The sequence below is a fragment of the Cotesia glomerata genome, linkage group LG4, assembly GCF_020080835.1.
Source record: "Cotesia glomerata isolate CgM1 linkage group LG4, MPM_Cglom_v2.3, whole genome shotgun sequence".
Classification (NCBI taxonomy): Eukaryota; Metazoa; Arthropoda; class Insecta; order Hymenoptera; family Braconidae; genus Cotesia; species Cotesia glomerata.
In genome coordinates, this window is record NC_058161.1 from 20008223 (window position 1) to 20015336 (window position 7114).

Genomic DNA, 7114 nt, shown 5'->3' on the forward strand with positions numbered 1-7114 from the left:
GTTGACGTTTGGTAAATTGCACTGTATTTTCTTAAATATTGACATTTTAAAGATATAAGCTCATCCTGATGTTATACTCATCAAGAGCTTTCGTTTGAGTACCCACATACATTTTTTATATATTTTTCATATATACATATATATATATATATATATATATATATATATATATATATATATATATATATATATATATATATATATATATATCATATATTTTTAAGATATAAGCTCATCTTGATGTTACATTCATCAAGAGCTTTCATTTGAGTATCCACATGCATTTTTTATATATACATATATGTAATATATATAAATATATAAAATATATGAAAAATCGATGTGGATACTCAAATGAAAGATCTCGATCAGTTTAATGTAAGGATGAGCTTATATCTTTAAAAATGTCAATATTTCATAAGATATAAGGTCATTTTTTAATTATATAATATATATTTTAAAGATATAAGCTCATCCTGATGTTACGCTCATCGAGAGCTTTCATTTGAGTACCCACATGCATTTGTGATATATTTGTCATATATACATATATATAATATATATAAATATGTAAAATATGTGAAAAATTGATGTGGGTACTCAAATGAAAGGTCTCGATGAGTGTAATGACGGAGTGAGCTTATATTTTTAAAAATTTCAATAGTTCACAAGATACATTGTTAGCTGTTTATTTATTTAATTGCCGTTAATTAAAAACTAGTAACCTTGCAGTCACTATGTAACTGCTGTGACTTGTGAACTATAAATAAATAAAATTTTGCGTTTTAAATAATGATTTTTGTTAAATTGTACTGTACTTTTTTAAATATTGACGTTTTTAAAGATATAAGCTCATCACGATGTTACATTCATCAAGAGCTTTCATATGAGTACCCACATGCATTTTTGATATATTTTTCATATATACTTATATATATATATATATATATATATATATATATATATATATATATATATATAAATATATGAAAAATTGATGTGGGTACTCAAATGAAAGGTCTCAATGAGTGTAATATCAAGGCGAGCTTATATTTTTAAAAATATCATTCATTGACAAGATACAATGTAATTTCTTAATTAGTGATATTTTTTAAGATATAAACTCATTTCGATGTTACACTCATTAAGACCTTTCATGTAAGTACGTACATGGTACTTTTTATATATTTAATATATATACATATATATATATATATATATATATATATATATATATATATATATATATATATATATATATATATAATATATATAAATATATGAAATATATGAAAAATTAATGTGAGTACTCAAATTAAAGGTCTCGATGAGTGTAATGTCGGGATGAGCTTATATCTTTAAAAATATAAATATTTCACAAGATACAAGACAAGGTCATTTCTTAATTATGTATCGAGAGATTAGGGAGCATTTTTGAATGCAGCCTAAATATGACTATCCTGGACACAAAATTTTTTTTAATATTATTTTAATAATATAGATTAATTCATCACATATTTAAGAAATTTTGTAAGGATGAATTTTTTAGATAAAACATCTGAATTTTACCGTGATTTAAAATACCGATTAAATATTTCTAGAATTCTTCCAAAGAATCAATAAATCCTCAATAATTTATAAAATTAATCAATTTATCCACTAAAAATACGAGTTAACATAATTTTAAGATTAACTTGTCTTTCAAAAGAAGCATTGTCGATAGAGAGGTCGTTTACCTCCGTTATGCAAAAGATATCTTTTGGTTAAACTTGAACGTTATTGACCAAATTTCATTCTAGTTAATTAAAGATAATTTTTAAAAATAATAATATAAAACTACAATTTACCGAATGAACATAAAAGATCAATTTTTTTTTACATTTTTGGAAAAGTTTTAGTGTTTTCGATGAACTCGGTTCATCCGTTGTTGGTTAATATAAAAAATAAAAAAAAAAATAAATTTAATATTAATACCTTTAATAGTTTCTGGGCAAAAAAATCAATAATATTGTTTTGTTTTTGAACGCAGGAAACTGAATCACCCATTAATAAATTTTTTTAAAAAATATTACACAAACTCACACTATTCTTTGGAAATCTAAATTGAAGTAATGCGCATTTGTAACTAATCACTATAGTAATCAGTAATTTGTAACGTAGCTATAATTTTCATCGAGTCATTTTACTTGGAATGACATTAATCGATTAATATTGAGTTAGTAAAATTTAAAAAGTATTAGTTTTCGTCAGTTTTATAAAATTTAATCAATAAAATATTTTTAAACAATTTTAATATTTTACGACGTCATTAAGTTGTAATCTTTATTTAATAAATAAATAATTTATTTGTAATACTTAAATAAAATAAATAAAAATAATTTTATAATTACAAAGAATTAAATTTTTATTTTCAATTAAATAATAAGATAATAAAATTTTAGTTAAATAATAATTTAAAAAATTCATTAAAATGATAATAATAATAAAAACATAATTAGAAATGATTTTTATTTTTATTTCTTCTTTAAAATTGTTTTTTACTTTATTATTATTATTATTAAAAATTTTTTTTTTGTGTTAAAAAAATAAATGAAAAAAATATAAAAAATTTTCCATTAATATTTTAAACAGAATAAAAATTCTTCAATAAAAATTAAAAATTTTTTAAATAAAATATATTACACTTATAAATAAATGCTGAAGATATTTTAAAAATAAAAAATATTAATCAATCTTCTATCCAACAAGATTGTAATTATTCTAAAATATTTCATCAGCAAAACTACCAAAAATATCTTCTAAATAAATTCAGCTCTGATAAATGATAAGTGTATCTTTTCCATAATTCAAAAACTCAATTATATTCTTAATAAATTTAAACCCTAATGATAAAAAACCTATCTAAAGATTTTTACAAATGTAAAATTGAAAAAGAAAAATTTTTTAATTTTTTCCTGTACTATATCTTCGCCATATTGCGCAAAACACTTGTACATTATGTAGTTTGTATGAATATCACATGTTACTGATAATTCGCGGAATTTACTCCAATAAAAATTATTAGTAATTGCACCAAAACATGTAATGTGTCGAAACAATGTTATATTTTTAAATAATTTATTTGTAATCTCATATTTAATTATTTATTTACTTTGTAAACTACTTATTAGCTTCCGCACGTGCTAATCAGTTCATAAAGTTATACAAAAAGTCATTTGTTTTATTATATTGATTAATTTAATTTTATTTTATGAAATTATGCGGTTTATTATTTACAATCGCCATTTTTACGCATATAATTCATAAAATTCAAAATATTTATTTTAAACTTGAAAATTATTTTAATTTACAATTTTAAAATTATTTTTAATTAATTATTTTTTAATTTAACAAATAAAAATTAATTAGGATTAATTTTTTTGAGTTTAAATATTATAATAATTAAAATTTAATTTTTTTTTGACAAAAAAAAATATAAAAAATTTCCGATGTAAGCTAATTTAATTTTAATTAATTAATTATACTAAAATTATTAAAAATTTGACAATTTTTAATTAATTAAATCATTAAAAATTATTATTAAAAAAAATTACTTCAAATTTTATTTTTTTTTAATTTTTTAAAAATAATTTTTTTTAATAAAAAAATTTTATAAAAATTTTACGATTTTGTCTAATTTAATTATAATTAATTAATTATACTAAAATTATCAAAATTTTGATAATTTGTAATTAATTAAATCATTAAAAAAAATTGAACTTAAAATTTTTCAAATTTGGTTTTTAATTAATTTTGTTAAAAATAATTTTTTTCAATAAAAAATTTATAAAAATTTCTTTAAGTCAGACAATTTAATTTTCTTAAATTAATAATAATAATTTTAACAAAAATTAACATAAAAAAAAAAAAAAATTTTTTTTTTTTTTTTTTTTCAATGTCAGACACGTGCAAGTTCGGGTGAACTCGACTTTTATCGTAATTTAATATTAAAGCGCGATATCAAAGATCTAACGCAACTATTTCTGATGCAACTATTTAAAAATTTAAAACATTTTTTTAAATATTTACAATAGTTAAATAAATTATTTAAAATTCTATATTTTTTTAATTGAAGGATTAATATATCAATAAATATTACGAAAAAGTAATAAATACAATAAAAGGGGAATACAATCTTTAATGATTAAAGATATAATAAATAAATGAAATTTTAGTGTTTAAATCTTGTGCGAAAAAAACGATAATAAAATTATTTCCTAATAGAATAATTATTATTGATTAATAACTTTTATCTTTTAGCGTTAAATCTTAATAAACAACATTACAAGGTTTACAATATTAAGATAAAGGCCGGGGATTTGTATTGAGAGAGAATATAATGCGTGGAAACTATTTAATTGAAATTATTTAAATAATAATCTTACCAGTCAACAAAATAATTTTTATTTTTGTAATTAATGGTGATATATATTATATAAATTTCAGATATTGTATTTATTGGTTCAATACTTTGTAAGTTTTAAGAATAAAGTTAAAAATTAAATTTTTAAAACAAAAAAAAATTCTAAGAAAAATATATTTTTTTAACAAAAATTTAAATTGTTGGAAATTTAATAAATTTTTTTTTTTATAAAAAATTAAAATAAAATATTTGACATTAAAATTGTTTTTTTTGTTGAGAAAAAAATTCAATTTAATAACAAAAATTGTTAATTTTTGAGAAAATTTGGATGAAAAATATTTTGTATCGAACCAAGACGACAAAATTCAAGACAAGAAATTTTTAATAATATTTACTGTATTAAATTGACCAGAAAAAATTTTTTAATTATTATATCTCGATAATAAAACGATAAAGTGTTATTTTTTTTATTAATTAATCAAAAAAATATTCTTTTTTATTCTGCCAATTTTTTTGTTTCAATTTTTTCGAGGAATTTTTCAATACTATAAAAAATATTTAGGTAAGAGAGAATTTCAGATGCTTTAAATCAGAAGTAAGCCTAAAAATTTTCAAATTTTTTTATTAATAAATCCAAAATTTAAAAAAGATCTTAAAAATTTGTGGAAAATTTAATTTTTTTATATGACCAATATTTTTATCATAATTTTATAATTAAAATTTATAATAATAAATGACTCAAATTTTCTTTAATTACAAAAATCTTAACTTGTAAATTGCGCCTTTTTTTATTGGTTTTAATTAAGAAAAAATTATAACAGACATTTTTTTAATAAAATAAAAATTTTAACACCTTTTATTTAAGAAATTTTTTTATACAGCCAATATTTACGCCGTAATAACAAAAATTTGATGAATTATTAATTCTTTTTTTGAAATTATGGCAAAAATAGTAGCTTTAGGTATTAAATATATTTTTAAACGATTAAAAATTTTAAAATTTTCGAAATTTATTAAAAAAAATTAATTCTTAAACTACACAATGAAAAAAAAATTATTAATTCTCAATATCTACTTAATAGTCCCGATTTAAAATTTGAATCGTAGATTCAACGTATTGGACGTTAAGGAAGTTCGAGCGTAACTAATGAGTCAAAATAATGTTAAAATTTTTTTTTAATTTTAGTCTTCCCAATATTCGTAAGAATTCTTTATTTTGATTTAAAATAATTTAAACAATTTAATAATTGATGATTTTTACTTATTTAATAAAGCAAAGTAATAAAATGACTTTGGTATTTATTACTTGCCGAAATAAATAAACAGATTTGGCAATAGCAAGCTTGATTATACCCATAACCTGAGACGTAGATGAGTGTGTGAGTTAACCATTTCTCTCTCTGTAACTATATTTCTATCCTTTTGTTTTTTCTCAGCTGTTGACGCGATGTTGTCAAATTTTTATTCGAATAAATGGCTGACGATAAACCAGTTACAAACATAAAATTGAACTTTAAATATTTCAAAAATTATATCGGTAATGTATTATTATTAAATTGTTTTTATATTTTGCAATAATCCAAGTTTCTTGTGTATAGTTTTTTATCCGTTAAAGTTGGGAGGTTAATATTGAAAAAAATAATTAAAGTCTCGACAAAACGTTTGTCCGCCATAACAGCCCGTGTATAAGGAGATAAAATATGTGATTTTTAAAATTTAATATCTAAGTAACTAAAACGGTGAATCTTTTTTAAATTTTGGGATTAGATAAATTAGGTATTCATTTATACGTATACTTAATTTCAAAGCTCAAAGTTGGAAATTATTTTTTACATTAGATTCACTCGAACCTCCTTAAAAAGAGTCTATCAAACGCCAAATGATCAACTAGAAAGATAATTTTGAGTATGTGAATTACGATCCTTGTAACTTTTGATTTTTACGATGGATCATATATTTTTTTTTAAAACAGTTGAATTTATTCTTCTTTGAAAATTTTGAATCTATATTTTTTACGTCCAATTCGTTAAAACTGACCTTTTAAACGTTCAATACATTGAATCTACGACTTAAATTTTGACTCGGGTAATAATCTAAAATTTTCTGTCGGAGAATTAATAATGTTTAAAATTAGAGCGAGTTCTCTATTTGAAATAGAAACTGCAAATTTAAAAAGAATAATAAAATATTAATAAATAGATACTTCGAGATGAACTTTCCTCCATTATCTCGAGGCTGAGAACAATGAAATGAAATATACATTATATTATTAATATCTTGTGACTTATGACAGAGTAACCTATCGACCTCAAAAATTTTATATTTAGATATACAACAACACTGGAACTTTAAGACGGAAGTAACTTTATATTTAAATAATAAATGTGTCAAAATTATTATTATTTGAAATTAAATTATACTAATTACTATTTAAGATAAATTACTATTTTTAGCGATATTTTGATTTTAATATTAAATATTTTTGCGATAATAATGGGAAGCTAAGATGTTGCGCAAGCTATATTGTTACACGTGGTCTTAATAGACAAAATAAACATATGATACCGATGTAAAAAATTTTATTTAGCAAAATTATATCGAAAAAATAGCTTTTAAAATTTCAATTTTAATTATTGCTAGAAAATATTTAATTAGATTCAATTTTTGAAGGTAAATTTAATAGAGAAAAAATATTTTATTTTTGTACCAAAC